This window comes from Rattus norvegicus, chromosome 11 (genome assembly GCF_036323735.1).
Source record: "Rattus norvegicus strain BN/NHsdMcwi chromosome 11, GRCr8, whole genome shotgun sequence".
Classification (NCBI taxonomy): domain Eukaryota; kingdom Metazoa; phylum Chordata; class Mammalia; order Rodentia; family Muridae; genus Rattus; species Rattus norvegicus.
Window position 1 is genome coordinate 39,843,599 of NC_086029.1, and position 19,592 is coordinate 39,863,190.

At 40.3% G+C, this 19,592-nt stretch overlaps 1 long non-coding RNA gene across 2 annotated transcripts in view; it reads left to right on the forward strand.

The window, feature by feature from the left end:
- The first annotated feature begins 5,389 nt into the window (after positions 1-5,389).
- The window catches only part of LOC134480965 (uncharacterized), a 45,669-nt gene continuing 31,466 nt past the window's right edge, over positions 5,390-19,592 (forward strand). Inside the window, exon 1 of one of the 2 annotated variants that reach the window (XR_010056035.1) lies at positions 5,390-5,457. This is a non-coding gene — a long non-coding RNA (uncharacterized LOC134480965). The remainder of the gene's footprint in view (positions 5,458-19,592) is intronic. The other variant, XR_010056036.1, reaches the window with a different exon arrangement.

Consider the following 19,592-nt stretch of genomic DNA (forward strand, 5'->3'; position numbering starts at 1 on the left):
AAAGCACACAAACATAACCTCACATCCAAATATGAATATAACAGGAAGCAATAATCACTATTCCTTAATATCTCTCAACATCAATGGCCTCAACTCCCCAATAAAAAGACATAGATTAACAAACTGGATACACAACGAGGACCCTGCATTCTGCTGCATACAGGAAACACACCTCAGAGACAAAGACAGACACTACCTGAGAGTGAAAGGCTGGAAAACAACTTTCCAAGCAAATGGTCAGAAGAAGCAAGCTGGAATAGCCATTCTAATATCAAATGAAATCAATTTTCAACTAAAAGTCATCAAAAAAGATAAGGAAGGACACTTCATATTCATCAAAGGAAAAATCCACCAAGATGAACTCTCAATCCTAAATATCTATGCCCCAAATACAAGGGCACCTACATACGTAAAAGAAACCTTACAAAAGCTCAAAACACACATTGTACCTCACACAATAATAGTGGGAGATTTCAACACCCCACTCTCATCAATGGACAGATCATGGAAACAGAAATTAAACGGAGACATAGACAGACTAAGAGAAGTCATGAGCCAAATGGACTTAACGGATATTTATAGAACATTCTATCCTAAAGCAAAAGGATATATCTTCTTCTCAGCTCCTCATGGTACTTTCTCCAAAATTGACCATATAATTGGTCAAAAAACGGACCTCAACAGGTACAGAAAGATAGAAATAATCCCATGCGTGCTGTCAGACCACCACGGCCTAAAACTGGTCTTCAATAACAATAAGGTAAGAATGCCCACATATACGTGGAAATTGAACAATGCTCTACTCAATGATACCCTGGTCAAGGAAGAAATAAAGAAAGAAATTAAAAACTTTTTAGAATTTAATGAAAATGAAGGTACAACATACCCAAACTTAAGGGACACAATGAAAGCTGTGCTAAGAGGAAAACTCATAGCGCTGTGTGCCTGCAGAAAGAAACAGGAAAGAGTATATGTCAGCAGCTTGACAGCACACCTAAAAGCTCTAGAGCAAAAAGAAGCAAATACACCCAGGAGGAGTAGAAGGCAGGAAATAATCAAACTCAGAGCTGAAATCAACCAAGTAGAAACAAAAAGGACCATAGAAAGAATCAACAGGACCAAAAGTTGTTTCTTTGAGAAAATCAACAAGATAGATAAACCCTTAGCCAGACTAACGAGAGGACCCAGAGAGTGGGTCCAAATTAACAAAATCAGAAATGAAAAGGGAGACATAACTACAGATTCAGAGGAAATTCAAAAAATCATCAGATCTTACTATAAGAGCCTATATTCAACAAAACATGAAAATCTACAGTAAATGGACAATTTCCTAGACAAATATCAGGTACCGAAGTTAAATCAGGAACAGATAAACCAGTTAAACAACCCCATAGCTCCTAAGGAAATAGAAGCAGTCATTAAAGGTCTCCCAACCAAAAAGAGCCCAGGTCCAGATGGGTTTAGTGCAGAATTCTATCAAACCTTCATAGAAGACCTCATACCAATATTATCCAAACTATTCCACAAAATTGAAACAGATGGATCACTCCCGAATTCCTTCTATGAAACCACAATTACTCTTATACCTAAACCACACAAAGACCCAACAAAGAAAGAGAACTTCAGACCAATTTCCCTTATGAATATCGACGCAAAAATACTCAATAAAATTCTGGCAAACCGAATCCAAGAGCACATCAAAACAATCATCCACCATGATCAAGTAGACTTCATCCCAGGCATGCAGGGATGGTTTAATATACGGAAAACCATCAACGTGATCCATTATATAAACAAACTGAAAGAACAAAACCACATGATCATTTCATTAAACGCTGAGAAAGCATTTGACAAAATTCAACACCCCTTCATGATAAAAGTCCTGGAAAGAATAGGAATTCAAGGCCCATACCTGAACATAGTAAAAGCCATATACAGCAAACCAGTTGCTAACATTAAACTAAATGGAGAGAAACTTGAAGAAATCCCACTAAAATCAGGGACTGGACAAGGCTGCCCACTCTCTCCCTACTTATTCAATATAGTTCTTGAAGTTCTAGCCAGAGCAATCAGACAACAAAAGGAGGTCAAGGGGATACAGATCAGAAAAGAAGGAGTCAAAATATCACTATTTGCAGATGATATGATAGTATATTTAAGTGATCCCAAAAGTTCCACCAGAGAACTACTAAAGCTGATAAACAACTTCAGCAAAGTGGCTGGGTATAAAATTAACTCAAATAAATCAGTTGCCTTCCTCTATACAAAAGAGAAACAAGCCGAGAAAGAAATTAGGGAAACGACACCCTTCATAATAGACCCAAATAATATAAAGTACCTCGGTGTGACTTTAACCAAGCAAGTAAAAGATTTGTACAATAAGAACTTCAAGACACTGAAGAAAGAAATTGAAGAAGACCTCAGAAGATGGAAAGATCTCCCATGCACATGGTTTGGCAGGATTAATATAGTAAAAATGGCCATTTTACCAAAAGCGATCTACAGATTCAATGCAATCCCCATCAAAATACCAATCCAATTCTTCAAAGAGTTAGACAGAACAATTTGCAAATTCATCTGGAATAACAAAAAAACCCAGGATAGCTAAAGCTATCCTCAACAATAAAAGGACTTCAGGGGGAATCACTATCCCTGAACTCAAGCAGTATTACAGAGCAATAGTGATAAAAACTGCATGGTATTGGTACAGAGACAGACAGATAGACCAATGGAATAGAATTGAAGACCCAGAAATGAACCCACACACCTATGGGCACTTGATTTTTGACAAAGGAGCCAAAACCATCCAATGGAAAAAAGATAGCATTTTCAGCAAATGGTGCTGGTTCAACGGGAGGGCAACATGTGGAAGAATACAGATCGATCCATGCTTATCACCCTGTACAAAGCTTAAGTCCAAGTGGATCAAGGACCTCCACATCAAACCAGACACACTCAAACTAATAGAAGAAAAACTAGGGAAGCATCTGGAACACATGGGCACTGCAAAAAATTTCCTAAACAAAACACCAATGGCTTATGCTCTAAGATCAAGAATCGACAAATGGGATCTTATAAAACTCCAAAGCTTCTGTAAGGCAAAGGACACTGTGGTTAGGACAAAATGGCAACCTTTGATTGAGAAAAGATCTTTACCAATCCTACAACAGATAGAGGCCTTATATCCAAAATGTATAAAGAACTCAAGAAGTTAGACCGCAGGGAAACAAATAACCCTATTAAAAAATGGGGTTCAGAGCTAAACAAAGAATTCACAGCTGAGGAATGCCGAATGGCTGAGAAACACCTAAAGAAATGTTCAACATCTTTAGTCATAAGGGAAATGCCAATCAAAACAACCCTGAGATTTCACCTCACACCAGTGAGAATGGCTAAGATCAAAAACTCAGGGGACAGCAGATGCTGGCGAGGATGTGGAGAAAGAGGAACACTCCTCCATTGTTGGTGGGATTGCAAACTGGTACAACCATTCTGGAAATCAGTCTGGAGGATCCTCAGAAAATTGGACATTGAACTGCCTGAGGATCCAGCTATACCTCTCTTGGGCATATACCCAAAAGATGCCCCAACATATAAAAAAGACATGTGCTCCACTATGTTCATTGCAGCCTTATTTATAATAGCCAGAAGCTGGAAAGAACCCAGATGCCCTTCAACAGAGGAATGGATACAGAAAATGTGGTACATCTACACAATGGAATATTACTCACCTATCAAAAACAACGACTTTATGAAATTCGTAGGCAAATGGTTGGAACTGGAAAACATCATCCTGAGTGATGTAACCCAATCACAGAAAGACATACATGGTATGCACTCATTGATAAGTGGCTATTAGCCCAAATGCTTGAATTACCCTAGATGCCTAGAAGAAATGAAACTCAAGACGGATGATCAAAATGTGAATGCTTCACCCCTTCTTTAAAAGTGGAACAAGAATACCCTTGGCAGGGAAGAGAGAGGCAAAGATTAAAACAGAGACTGAAGGAACACCCATTCAGAGCCTGCCCCACATGTGGCCCATACATATACAGCCACCCAATTAGACAAGATGGATGAAGCAAAGAAGTGCAGACCAACAGGAGCTGGATGTAGATCGCTCCTGAGAGACACAGCCAGAATACAGCAAATACAGAGGCGAATGCCAGCAGCAAACCACTGAACTGAGAATAGGACCCCCGTTGAAGGAATCAGAGAAAGAACTGGAAGAGCTTGAAGGGGCTCGAGACCCCATATGTACAACAATGCCAAGCAACCAGATCTTCCAGGGACTAAGCCACTACCTAAAGAGTATACATGGACTGACCCTGGACTCTGACCTCATAGGTAGCAATGAATATCCTAGTAAGAGCACCAGTGGAAGGGGAAGCCCTGGGTCCTGCTAAGACTGAACCCCCAGTGAACTAGACTGGTGGGGGGAGAGCGGCAATGGGGGGAGGGTTGGGAGGGGAACACCCATAAGGAAGGGGAGGGGGGAGGGGGATGTTTGCCTGGATACCGGGAAAGGGAATAACACTCGAAATGTATATAAGAAATACTCAAGTTAATAAAAAAATAAATAAATAAAATGTAAAAAAAATTACACACACACACACACACACAAAAAAAAAGAAGGGGAGGGGGAGGGGTTAGGGGGATGTTGGCCCAGAAACCAGGAAGGGGAAAAACAATCGAAATGTAAGTAAGCATTAATCAAGTTAATAAAGATATTTTTTTAAAAAGCTCATAAAGACTAACACAGCAATGACGGTAAAATTGGTGAATTTCTGACTCTTGTGTCTACTCTTATGACTCTTTGCCTCCTGCTGGTTGCTACTTTCAACTTCAATATATTCATCTTACTATATTTTATTTTGTCATGTTTGGTTGATATCTCTTAGAAGACTATTCTATTCTAGTGAGAGAAAAGTAGTAGATCTGGAAGGAAGGGGAAGGGAGGGGAAGAGGGAAGGAACCAGGAGGATGGGAAACTACAGTCAGGATATATCCTATGTGAAAAGAATCTATTTTCCATTACAAAAATCAAAATCATACTTGACATCTGGCCTAGAGATAACTCTGTTGCCATAAATCACATGAAAATATGTAGTGCCTGGGTTCCAGAAATACCAGTTTCATCTTGTAATAAAGCTGTGTGATCATATATAAAGATCTTTTCCTACACAAATCTGTAAGATTCCCTAAAAGCAAGGCTCATGTCCTACTTGCTCACTATCATTTTTTTTCTCTCACATTCACTGGTATTTGTCATAGGGAAGGGGGGTCAGTAAGTGTCTATTCAGTGAATGGCTGCATTGGATTCATGAGTCAAAGAAACAGGATTCCAAAGACAAAGGAGAATTTTCAGATGTCTCCCCTCCCCCACCTCACTGTTGCCCCACTAAAGTTTGCTGATAATCAGATGGACAGAACCGATCTCCAAGATCACATCAAAAAGTACTTCCTTGCTTTTGCCTTTTCCATTTCAAAGTCATATAATCTAACTAACTTAAACAGAGATGTATAAGCTGATGACAATTTTCACAAAACTAACCTTGTATAGAAGAAAGGAGTTAGGGTAGAGGGGAAATGAGTGCTTTATTGCCTGGTGCAGTGATCAACGTGTGTGTGTGTGTGTGTGTGTGTGTGTGTGTGTGTGTGTGTGTGTGTGTGTGTTTGTGTGTGTGTGTGTGTGTGTGTGTGTTCCCATACACAGCCATAAATAAAATCTTTACTTGTTCATTCACTCACCAATATTACTAAGTATCTTTTTCATGGCAGGAACATTTTTAGATATTAAGTAATAATAATAAAAAGAAAGGCTTTATTTATATTACAACCTCATGTGAGAGACAAGAGACTATGGCAGTAATGAGTAGTTGAATGTAAAGAAGTTTAGTACTTGAATATGGCTTAACTGTTGTGAAGGAGTCTCCTTGGAAATGAGGAGCAAGGTCGCCCTTGAGAGAACCAGAAGTTTGTGATGCTAAAGCCAAAGAAAATATTATTCTTGGTGAAGGAAGAAACATATTCAAAAGAAGTACAGTAAGACTTTGGGAAAGCGACGAGTAAAATGAAGTCAGAGCAAATAACCAGAAAGAACAGAACATTGAAGTAATAATAAACTACTAAAGTACCTGGCATGTTTGGAAACAAGTAATTCAGATGCCACCCATGCATCCATGGAAATGAGGCTGAAAACCAAAGCTGGGGCCTGGAAAGGACATTTGATTTCTAGAAGAGATTATTCAGATCCTGAGAAATCAGAAATTGAGAAATGCGTTAGAACGGATGACTGCAGAGAATAAATTGAATCACAAAGAGGTAAGGAGTTTGGACCAAATTGTTGCACTGTCATAGTTAATACCACATATTACCTTGGATGTGAAAAGGGAGGAAGAACATTTCAGAAGTGGAACAATAGGTGTAGTGAGCAATTATGGAGAGAAGGGACAAATGAGAAAACACTATAGTGTCCAAGTCACAAAAAGAAAGAATGAGGTACTACTAGTGGCTATGTGGAGGGCTGGTAGACAATGCTGTCAGAGGTTCTTACTTGACGTTGTACTTAGAAGACGCTTCAGTTGACATTCCCAAGCTGGAAAAATATATGTATATACATGGTGGGTGTTAGGTTGATTTCTACTGTCAGAGGCTAGCGAGGGGGTGATGAAAACACTGGCTGCCTAAGCCAAGAAACTAGAACATTCAGCACAAGAAGGACCAAAGACATAATCCAATTTTGAGGATAAAAGTCTAGAATCCCCTGGAACAGCATTGCTATGAGCTTATGTTCAAAAGTAAGGAACCTTAAATATGATTATCCATGCGTGTTAATAGCAGGAAAAAATACACTGTTAAGAAAGAACAAACATGTACGCCGGGACTTTTTGCTCTACCCAGGACCCCAAACTATGGAATGGCATCACTCATCTGGGCACATCTTTGACTTCTGGTCAATTACTTCTCAAAACACTCTCAGAGGCACACCCAGGAGTATGTTTTACCAATTTTCTAAGTGTCAGTTCAATTGAGTTGACAGCTAAGCTTGTCATTGTGGGACCCATGTACAGAATATCCAGAAAGTGTGATATGGCCAGACAATGGAAATCGATTATTAGTTGGAAGGGTTTAAGACACATATTGGTACATCTTGGACATGTGATAAAAATTGAGTCATAGGGGTGGATGAAGCTACTCGCAAGGTGAAGGGGGCTTTAAGAAACAAAAGGTTGAATAAAAGAGACTGAAGAAGTCGATTAAAAGTGAGCCTTAAGAAATTATTTTATTGCAGCTCTCTGCTCCCAGACCCGGTGAGACAGAGACCCAACCGACTGGTCAGGTGGGCACTCCTGAGGCTGCAGAGCGGAAGAGACCAACAACACTGCTCACCCCTGCCCACATCCCTGGCCCAAGAGGAAACTGTATAAGGCCTCTGGGCTCCCGTGGAGGAGGGCCCAGGAGCAGCAGGACACCTGCCTGAGACACCACCGGAACCGGAAAGAAACAGACCGGATAAACAGTTCTCTGCACCCAAATCCCGTGGGAGGGAGAGCTAAACCTTCAGAGAGGCAGACAAGCCTGGGAAACCAGAAGAGACTGCTCCCTGCACACACATCTCGGACGCCAGAGGAAAAACCCAAAGACCATCTGGAACCCTGGTGCACTGAAGCTCCCGGAAGGGGCGGCACAAGTCTTCCTGGTTGCTGCCGCTGCAGAGAGCCCCTGGGCAGCACCCCACGAGCAAACCTGAGCCTCGGGACCACAGGTAAGACCAAATTTTCTGCTGCAAGAAAGCTGCCTGGTGATCTCAAGACACAGGCCCACAGGAACAGCTGAAGACCTGTAGAGAGGAAAAACTACACCCCCGAAAGCAGAACACTCTGTCCCCATAACTGACTGAAAGAGAGGAAAACAGGTCTACAGCACTCCTGACACACAGGCTTATAGGACACTCTAGCCACTGTCAGAAATAGCAGAACAAAGTAACACTAGAGATAATCTGATGGCGAGAGGCAAGCGCAGGAACCCAAGCAACAGAAACCAAGACTACATGCCATCATCGGAGCCCAATTCTCCCACCAAAACAAACATGGAATATTCAAACACACCAGAAAAGCAAGATCTAGTTTCAAAATCATATTTGATCATGATGCTGGAGGACTTCAAGAAAGACATGAACACACTTAGGGAAACACAGGAAAACATTAATAAACAAGTAGAAGCCTACAGAGAGGAATCGCAAAAATCCCTGAAAGAATTCCAGGAAAACACAATCAAACAGTTGAAGGAATTAAAAATGGAAATAGAAGCAATCAAGAAAGAACACATGGAAACAACCCTGGATATAGAAAACCAAAAGAAGAGACAAGGAGCTGTAGATACAAGCTTCACCAACAGAATACAAGAGATGGAAGAGAGAATCTCAGGAGCAGAAGATTCCATAGAAATCATTGACTCAACTGTCAAAGATAATGTAAAGCAGAAAAAGCTACTGGTCCAAAACATACAGGAAATCCAGGACTCAATGAGAAGATCAAACCTAAGGATAATAGGTATAGAAGAGAGTGAAGACTCCCAGCTCAAAGGACCAGTAAATATCTTCAACAAAATCATAGAAGAAAACTTCCCTAACCTAAAAAAAAGAGATACCCATAGGCATACAAGAAGCCTACAGAACTCCAAATAGATTGGACCAGAAAAGAAACACCTCCCGTCACATAATTGTCAAAACACCAAACGCACAAAATAAAGAAAGAATATTAAAAGCAGTAAGGGAAAAAGGTCAAGTAACATATAAAGGCAGACCTATCAGAATCACACCAGACTTCTCGCCAGAAACTATGAAGGCCAGAAGATCCTGGACTGATGTCATACAGACCCTAAGAGAACACAAATGCCAGCCCAGGTTACTGTATCCAGCAAAACTCTCAATTAACATTGATGGAGAAACCAAGATATTCCATGACAAAACCAAATTTACACAATATCTTTCTACAAATCCAGCACTACAAAGGATAATAAATGGTAAAGCCCGACATAAGGAGGCAAGCTATACCCTAGAAGAAGCAAGAAACTAATCGTCTTGGCAACAAAACAAAGAGAATGAAAGCACACAAACATAACCTCACATCAAAATATGAATATAAAGGGAAACAATAATCACTATTCCTTAATATCTCTCAATATCAATGGCCTGAACTCCCCAATAAAAAGACATAGATTAACAAACTGGATACGCAACGAGGACCCTGCATTCTGCTGCCTACAGGAAACACACCTAAGAGACAAAGACAGACACTACCTCAGAGTGAAAGGCTGGAAAACAACTTTCCAAGCAAATGGTCAGAAGAAGCAAGCTGGAGTAGCCATTCTAATATCAAATAAAATCAATTTCCAACTAAAAGTCATCAAAAAAGATAAGGAAGGACATTTCATATTCATCAAAGGAAAAATCCACCAAGATGAACTCTCAATCCTAAATATCTATGCCCCAAATACAAGGGCACCTACATACATAAAAGAAACCTTACTAAAGCTCAAAACACACATTGCACCTCACACAATAATAGTGGGAGATTTCAACACCCCACTCTCATCAATGGACAGATCATGGAAACAGAAATTAAACAGTGATGTCGACAGACTAAGAGAAGTCATGAGCCAAATGGACTTAACAGATATTTATAGAACATTCTATCCTAAAGCAAAAGGATATACCTTCTTCTCAGCTCCTCATGGCACTTTCTCCAAAATTGACCATATAATTGGTCAAAAAACGGGCCTCAACAGGTACAGAAAGATAGTAATAATCCCATGCGTGCTATCGGACCACCACGGCCTAAAACTGGTCTTCAATAACAATAAGGGAAGAATGCCCACATATACGTGGAAATTGAACAATGCTCTACTCAATGATAACCTGGTCAAGGAAGAAATAAAGAAAGAAATTAAAAACTTTTTAGAATTTAATGAAAATGAAGATACAACATACCCAAACTTATGGGACACAATGAAAGCTGTGCTAAGAGGAAAACTCATAGCGCTGAGTGCCTGCAGAAAGAAACAGGAAAGAGCATATGTCAGCAGCTTGACAGCACACCTAAAAGCTCTAGAGCAAAAAGAAGCAAATACACCCAGGAGGAGTAGAAGGCAGGAAATAATCAAACTCAGAGCTGAAATCAACCAAGTAGAAACAAAAAGGACCATAGAAAGAATCAACAGAACCAAAAGTTGTTTCTTTGAGAAAATCAACAAGATAGATAAACCCTTAGCCAGACTAACGAGAGGACACAGAGAGTGCGTCCAAATTAACAAAATCAGAAATGAAAAGGGAGACATAACTACAGATTCAGAGGAAATTCAAAAAATCATCAGATCTTACTATAAAAACCTATATTCAACAAAATTTGAAAATCTTCAGGAAATGGACAATTTCCTAGACAGATACCAGGTATCGAAGTTAAATCAGGAACAGATAAACCAGTTAAACAACCCCATAACTCCTAAGGAAATAGAAGCAGTCATTAAAGTTCTCCCAACCAAAAAGAGCCCAGGTCCAGACGGGATTAGTGCAGAATTCTATCAAACCTTCATAGAAGACCTCATACCAATATTATCCAAACTATTCCACAAAATTGAAACAGATGGAGCCCTACCAAATTCCTTCTACGAAGCCACAATTACTCTTATACCTAAACCACACAAAGACACAACAAAGAAAGAGAACTTCAGACCAATTTCCCTTATGAATATCGACGCAAAAATAATAAAATTCTGGCAAACCGAATTCAAGAGCACATCAAAACAATCATCCACCATGATCAAGTAGGCTTCATCCCAGGCATGCAGGGATGGTTTAATATACGGAAAAGCATCAACGTGATCCATTATATAAACAAACTGAAAGAACAGAACCACATGATCATTTCATTAGATGCTGAGAAAGCATTTGACAAAATTCAACACCCCTTCATGATAAAAGTCCTGGAAAGAATAGGAATTCAAGGCCCATACCTAAACATAGTAAAAGCCATATACAGCAAACCAGTTGCTAACATTAAACTAAATGGAGAGAAACTTGAAGCAATCCCACTAAAATCAGGGACTAGACAAGGCTGCCCACTCTCTCCCTACTTATTCAATATAGTTCTTGAAGTTCTAGCCAGAGCAATCAGACAACAAAAGGAGATCAAAGGGATACAGATCGGAAAAGAAGAGGTCAAAATATCACTATTTGCAGATGACATGATAGTATATTTAAGTGATCCCAAAAGTTCCACCAGAGAACTACTAAAGCTGATAAACAACTTCAGCAAAGTGGCTGGGTATAAAATTAACTCAAATAAATCAGTTGCCTTCCTCTATACAAAAGAGAAACAAGCCGAGAAAGAAATTAGGGAAACGACACCCTTCATAATAGACCCAAATAATATAAAGTACCTCGGTGTGACTTTAACCAAGCAAGTAAAAGATCTGTACAATAAGAACTTCAAGACACTGAGGAAAGAAATTGAAGAAGACCTCAGAAGATGGAAAGATCTCCCATGCTCATGGATTGGCAGGATTAATATAGTAAAAATGGCCATTTTACCAAAAGCAATCTACAGATTCAATGCAATCCCCATCAAAATACCAATCCAATTCTTCAAAGAGTTAGACAGAACAATTTGCAAATTCATCTGGAATAACAAAAAACCCAGGATAGCTAAAGCTATCCTCAACAATAAAAGGACTTCAGGGGGAATCACTATCCCTGAACTCAAGCAGTATTACAGAGCAATAGTGATAAAAATTGCATGGTATTGGTACAGGGACAGACAGATAGACCAATGGAATAGAATTGAAGACGCAGAAATGAACCCACACACCTATGGTCACTTGATTTTTGACAAAGGAGCCAAAACCATCCAATGGAAAAAAGATAGCATTTTCAGCAAATGGTGCTGGTTCAACGGGAGGGCAACATGTGGAAGAATGCAGATCGATCCATGCTTATCACCCTGTACAAAGCTTAAGTCCAAGTGGATCAAGGACCTCCACATCAAACCAGACACACTCAAACTAATAGAAGAAAAACTAGGGAAACATCTGGAACACATGGGCACTGGAAAAAATTTCCTGAACAAAACACCAATGGCTTATGCTCTAAGATCAAGAATCGACAAATGGGATCTCATAAAACTGCAAAGCTTCTGTAAGGCAAAGGACACTGTGCTTAGGACAAAACGGCAACCAACAGATTGGGAAAAGATCTTTACCAATCCTACAACAGATAGAGGCCTTATATCCAAAATATACAAAGAACTCAAGAAGTTAGACCGCAGGGAAACAAATAACCCTATTAAAAAATGGGGTTCAGAGCTAAACAAAGAATTCACAGCTGAGGAATGCCGAATGGCTGAGAAACACCTAAAGAAATGTTCAACATCTTTAGTCATAAGGGAAATGCAAATCAAAACAACCCTGAGATTTCACCTCACACCAGTGCGATTGGCTAAGATCAAAAACTCAGGTGACAGCAGATGCTGGCGAGGATGTGGAGAAAGAGGAACACTCCTCCATTGTTGGTGGGATTGCAGACTGGTAAAACCATTCTGGAAATCAGTCTGGAGGTTCCTCAGAAAACTGGACATTGAATGGCCTGAGGATCCAGCTATACCTCTCTTGGGCATATACCCAAAAGATGCCTCAACATATAAAAGAGACACGTGCTCCACTATGTTCATCGCAGCCTTATTTATAATAGCCAGAAGCTGGAAAGAACCCAGACGCCCTTCAACAGAGGAATGGATACAGAAAATGTGGTACATCTACACAATGGAATATTACTCAGCTATCAAAAACAACGAGTTTATGAAATTCGTAGGCAAATGGTTGGAACTGGAAAATATCATCCTGAGTGAGCTAACCCAATCACAGAAAGACATACATGGTATGCACTCATTGATAAGTGGCTATTAGCCCAAATGCTTGAATTACCCTAGATCCCTAGAACAAACGAAACTCAAGACGGATGATCAAAATGTGAATGCTTCACTCCTTCTTTAAATGAGGAAAAAGAATACCCTTGGCAGGGAAGGGAGAGTCAAAGATTAAAACAGAGACTTAAGGAACACCCATTTAGAGCCTGCCCCACATGTGGCCCATACATATACAGCCACCCAATTAGACAAGATGGATGAAGCAAAGAAGTGCAGACCGACAGGAGCCGGATGTAGATCGCTCCTGAGAGACGCAGCCAGAATACAGCAAATACAGAGGCGAATGCCAGCAGCAAACCACTAAACTGAGAATAGGACCCCCGTTGAAGGAATCAGAGAAAGAACTGGAAGAGCTTGAAGGGGCTCGAGACCCCATATGTACAACAATGCCAAGCAACTAGAGCTTCCAGGGACTAAGCCACTTCCTAAAGACTATACATGGACTGACCCTGGACTCTGACCTCATAGGTAGCAATGAATATCCTAGTAAGAGCACCAGTGGAAGGGGAAGCCCTGGGTCCTGCTAAGACTGAACCCCCAGTGAACTAGACTGTTGGGGGGAGGGCGGCAATGGGGGGAGGGTTGGGAGGGGAACACCCATAAGGAAGGGGAGGGGGGAGGGGGATGTTTGCCCAGAAACCGGGAAAGGGAATAACACTCGAAATGTATATAAGAAATACTCAAGTTAATAAAAAAAAAAGAAATTATTTTATTTAGGAGGTAAGATTTTTAAAAAAAGCCAATAGCAAAAGGAGTGAAAGGTAAGTAGACCAGAAGTGGCAGTGACTGTAATCGCACAGGGCCAAGGAGTCAAGAATGCATGAACCACTGTCACGAGGAGAGGAGACAGCACCAGAGTTATGTTCTGTGGATTGAGGACACATGTACTCGGGACATGGTTGAACCGACATTGCTGTTCTAAAAGAGAGTATGAATCAAGCAGATCAAAATGCATCACTTCTTTTTTTTTATCTTTATTAACATGTATATTTCTTATTTACATTTCAATTGTTATTCCCCTTCCCAGTTTCCAGGCCAACATCCCCCTAATCCCTCCCCCTCCCCTCCTATATGGGTGTTCCCCTCCCCATCTTCCCCCCATTACCACCCTCCCCCCAACAGTCACGTTCACTGGGGGTTCAGTCTTGGCAGGACCAAGGTCTTCCCCTTCCACTGGTGCTCTTACTAGGATATTCATTGCTACCTATGAGGTCAGAGTCCAGGGTCAGTCCATGTATAGTCTTTAGGTAGTGGCTTAGTCCCTGGAAGCTCTGGTTGGTTGTTCATATGAGGTCTTAAGCCCATTCAAGCTCTTCCACTTCTTTCTCTGATTCCTTCAACGGGGGTCCTATACTCAGTTCAGTGGTTTGCTGCTGGCATTCGCCTCTGTATTTGCTGTATTCTGGCTCTGTCTCTCAGGAGAGATCTACATCCAGTTCCTGTCAGCCTGCACTTCTTTGCTTCATCCATCTTGTCTAATTGGATGGCTGAGTATGTATGGGCCACATGTGGGGCAGGCTCTGAATGGGTGTTCCTTCTGCCTCTGTTCTAAACTTTGCCTCCCTATTCCCTCCCAAGGGTATTCTTGTTCCCCTTTTAAAGAAGGAATGAAGCATTAACATTTTGGTCATCCTTCTTGAGTTTCATGTGTTCTGTGCATGTAGGGTAATTCGAGCATTTGGGCTAATATCCATTTATCAGTGAGTGTATACCATGTGTGTTTTTCTGTAATTAGGTTACCTCACTCAGGATGATATTTTCTAGTTCCATCCATTTGCCTAAGAATTTCATATAGTCATTGTTTTTAATAGCTGAGTAATATTCCATTGTGTAGATGTACCACATTTTCTGTATCCATTCCTTGTTGAAGGGCATCTGGGTTCTTTCCAGCTTCTGGCTATTATAAATAAGGCTGCTATGAACATAGTGAAGCATGTATCTTTGTTATATGTTAGGGCATCTTTTGGGTATATGCCCAAGAGAGGTATAGCTGGCTCCTCAGGTAGTTCAATATCCAATTTTCTGAGGAACCTCCAGACTGATTTCCAGAATGGTTGTACCAGTCTGCAATCCCACCAATAATGGAGGAGTGTTCCTCTTTTTTGGTTTTTTTTTTCTTTTTTTTTTCTGGAGCTGGGGACTGAACCCAGGGCCTTGTGCTTGCTAGGCAAGCGCTCTACTACTGAGCCAAATCCCCAACCCAGAGGAGTGTTCCTCTTTCTCCACATCCTCGCCAGCATTTGCTGTCACCTGAGTTTTTGATCTTAGCCATTCTCACTGGTGTGAGGTGAAATCTCAGGGTTGTTTTGATTTGCATTTCCCTTATGACTAAAGATGTTGAACATTTCTTTAGGTGTTTCTCAGCCACTCGGCATTCCTCAGCTGTGAATTCTTTGTTTAGCTCTGAACCCCATTTTTTAATAGGGTTATTTGTTTCCCTGCGGTCTAACTTCTTGAGTTCTTTGTATATTTTGGATATAAAACCCTTCCCAGCTGTCAAATACAAATGCCTTAAAAACTGAGTAGAGCACCGCCCACTGCTGCAGATGTTCTTTTACCTCCCAGAGTTCGTATAAGTATGCAAGGATCATCTAGCAATTTAATAAATCACTGCACTTTTTTAGTTTAGCCATAATAAATATACTAGGAGAGTTATTTCAAAACATAAAATTATAAAAATAACTATTCAATGTAGAATTCAGTTTTGAGGGAGATAAATAAGATAAATTTAAAATAGAGCTTTTCGCAACAAAATACAAATGGCTTGTCTATTTCAAGTGTTCAGTTGATGTAGATTAGCGTTATTTGGTTTTCAGCCATTGCTCCTTAAGTACATAATTATCTATGGGGGAGCTTTTATCACAGATTGAACTAAGTCCAGTCAAAATTCATACCTCTGTGCTTCATTTTTGTCTGTGCTATATAATTACCAGATAGATAGACTTTGTACAACAGAACATTATTATAAAATTCAGACCATGGCTTTCAAAGTCCATCAGGTTTTTTTCTTTAATCACTTACGTCAGCCATCTCAAAGGCTATCTGCTAATAGCATCACAGGGAAAGAGAACTCGAAGTCTGCTCTGGGGTTAGTTTGCCATTATTTTATGTACAAGAAATGTGGGATGAGAACTTAGGGGAAAGAACTAGGTGGCATGCAGAAAGAAAACATCAAAATATGAAAAACTAGTAAAAACAACCAGATTCAGTCCATGGCATGTCTGACAAAGTTTTCTTGAGCACAGATCAGAGAATTAAATAATTGAATTTCTGTATTTAAGACCTTGATTATAAGTTGAATAGTCAGCCATGTTTCTTGGGTCACTTTGCTACATTTTCTCTATGATGTCAGAACTTCTTACTATTTCAAAAGTTATCAGGTTGGGGATTTAGCTCAGTGGTAGAGCGATTGCTTAGGAAGTGCAAGGCCCTGGGTTCGGTCCCCAGCTCCGAAAAAAAAAAAAGAACCAAAAAAAAAAAAAGGTATCCACACCATTTTTTTGGGGAGGGGGTGGTTCCCAAACTTAAAGTATAAGCAGTTCTTTCTAGCTTTATTAAAACAAAAAGAAGGCAGGCAGATCTCTGAATTCAAGGCCAACCTCGTCTACCATTTCAGGACACCCAGAGCTATATAGAGAAACTCTTTCATGGAAAAAAATTAAAATCAAAATTAAAAATAAGTAAACATTAGTAACTCTCAGTAATCCTAGTGATTACTTACCAACAACATCCTTTAGTTTCTTTCATTTTTCCTCCTAGAACTCTAACTTATTCAGGTATTTTTTTCTAATTTCTACACTAGATAAATTCTACATTGGATTAGACTAATCTTTTTTTTTATTAACTTGAGTATTTCTTATATACATTTCGAGGGTTATTCCCTTTCCCGGTTTCCGGTCAAACATCCCCCTCCCCCTCTCCTTCTTTATGGGTGTTCCCCTTCCCACCCTCCCCCCCCTTGCCGCCCTCCCCCCAACAATCTAGTTCACTGGGGGTTCAGTCTTAGCAGGACCCAGGGCTTCCCCTTCCACTGGTGCTCTTACTAGGATATTCATTACTACCTATGAGGTCAGAGTCCAGGGTCAGTCCATGTACAGTCTTTAGGTAGTGGCTTAGTCCCTGGAAGCTCTGGTTGCTTGGCATTGTTGTACATATGGGGTCTCAAGCCCCTTCAAGCTCTTCCAGTTCTTTCTCTGATTCCTTCAACGGGGGTCCTTTTCTCAGTTCAGTGGTTTGCTGCTGGCATTCGCCCCTGTATTTGCTGTATTCTGGCTGTGTCTCTCAGGAGCGATCTACATCCGGCTCCTGTCGGTCTGCACTTCTTTGCTTCATCCATCTTGTCTAATTGGGTGGCTGTATATGTATGGGCCACATGTGGGGCAGGCTCTGAATGGGTGTTCCTTAAGTCTCTGTTTTAATCTTTGCCTCTCTCTTCCCTGCCAAGGGTATTCTTGTTCCCCTTTTAAAGAAGGGGTGAAGCATTCACATTTTGATCATCCGTCTTGAGTTTCATTTCTTCTAGGCATCTAGGGTAATTCAAGCATTTGGGCTAATAGCCACTTATCAATGAGTGCATACCATGTATGTCTTTCTGTGATTGGGTTACCTCACTCAGGATGATATTTTCCAGTTCCAACCATTTGCCTTCGAATTTCATAAAGTCATTGTTTTTAATAGCTGAGTAATATTCCATTGTGTAGATGTACCACATTTTCTGTATCCATTCCTTGTTGAAGGGCATCTGGGTTCTTTCCAGCTTCTGGTTATTATAAATAAGGCTGCGATGAACATAGTGGAGCACGTGTCTTTTTTATATGTTGGGGCATCTTTTGGATATATGCCCAAGAGAGGTATAGCTGGATCCACAGGCAGTTCAATGTCCAATTTTCTGAGGAACCTCCAGACTGATTTCCAGAATGGTTGTACCAGTCTGCAACCCCACCAACAATGGAGGAGTGTTCCTCTTTCTCCGCATCCTCGCCAGCATCTGCTTTCACCTGAGTTTTTGATCTTAGCCATTCTCTCTGGTGTGAGGTGAAATCTCAGGGTTGTTTTGATTTGCATTTCCCTTATGACTAAAGATGTTGAACATTTCTTTAGGTGTTTCTCAGCCACTCGGCATTCCTCAGCTGTGAATTCTTTGTTTAGCTCTGAACCCCATTTTTAATAGGGTTATTTGTCTCCCTGCGGTCTAACTTCTTGAGTTCTTTGTATATTTTGGATATAAGGCCTCTATCTGTTGTAGGATTGGTAAAGATCTTTTCCCAATCTGTTGGTTGCCGTTTTGTCCTAACCACAGCCTCCTTTGCCTTACAGAAGCTTTGCAGTTTTATGAGATCCCATTTGTCGATTCTTGATCTTAGAGCATAAGCCATTGGTGTTTTGTTCAGGAAATTTTTTCCAGTGCCTATGTGTTCGAGATGCTTCCCTAGTTTTTCTTGAGTGTATCTGGTTTGATGTGGAGGTCCTTGATCCACTTGGACTTAAGCTTTGTACAGGGTGATAAGCATGGATCGATCTGCATTCTTCTACATGTTGACCTCCAGTTGAACCAGCACCATTTGCTGAAAATGCTATCTTTTTTCCATTGGATGGTTTTGGCTCCTTTGTCAAAAATCAAGTGCCCATAGGTGTGTGGGTTCATTTCTGGGTCTTCAATTCTATTCCATTGGTCTATCTGTCTGTCTCTGTACCAATACCATGCAGTTTTTATCACTATTGCTCTGTAATACTGCTTGAGTTCAGGGATAGTGATTCCCCCTGAAGTCCTTTTATTGTTGAGGATAGCTTTAGCTATCCTGGGTTTTTTGTTATTCCAGATGAATTTGCAAATTGTTCTGTCTAACTCTTTGAAGAATTGGATTGGTATTTTGATGGGGATTGCATTGAATCTGTAGATTGCTTTTGGTAAAATGGCCATTTTTACTATATTAATCCTGCCAATCCATGAGCATGGGAGATCTTTCCATCTTCTGAGGTCTTCTTCAATTTCTTTCTTCAGTGTCTTGAAGATCTTATTGTACAAATCTTTTCCTTGCTTGGTTAAAGTCACACCGAGGTACTTTATATTATTTGGGTCTATTATGAAGGGTGTCGTTTCCCTAATTTCTTTCTCGGCTTGTTTCTCTTTTGTGTAGAGGAAGGCTACTAATTTATATGAGTTAATTTTATACCCAGCCACTTTCCTGAAGTTGTTTATCAGCTTTAGTAGTTCTCTGGTGGAACTTTTGGGATCACTTAAATATACTATCATATCATCTGCAAATAGTGATATTTTGACTTAAAGTTGGTCTTCAATAACAATAAGGGAAGAATGCCCACATATACGTGGAAATTGAACAATGCTCTACTCAATGATAACCTGGTCAAGCAAGAAATAAAGAAAGAAATTAAAAACTTTTTAGAATTTAATGAAAATGAAGGTACAACATACCCATACTTATAGGACACAATGAAAGCTGTGCTAAGAGGAAAACTCATAGCGCTGAGTGCCTGCAGAAGGAAACAGGAAAGAGCATATGTCAGCAGCTTGACAGCACACCTAAAAGCTCTAGAACAAAAAGAAGCAAATACACCCAGGAGGAGTAGAAGGCAGGAAACAATCAAACT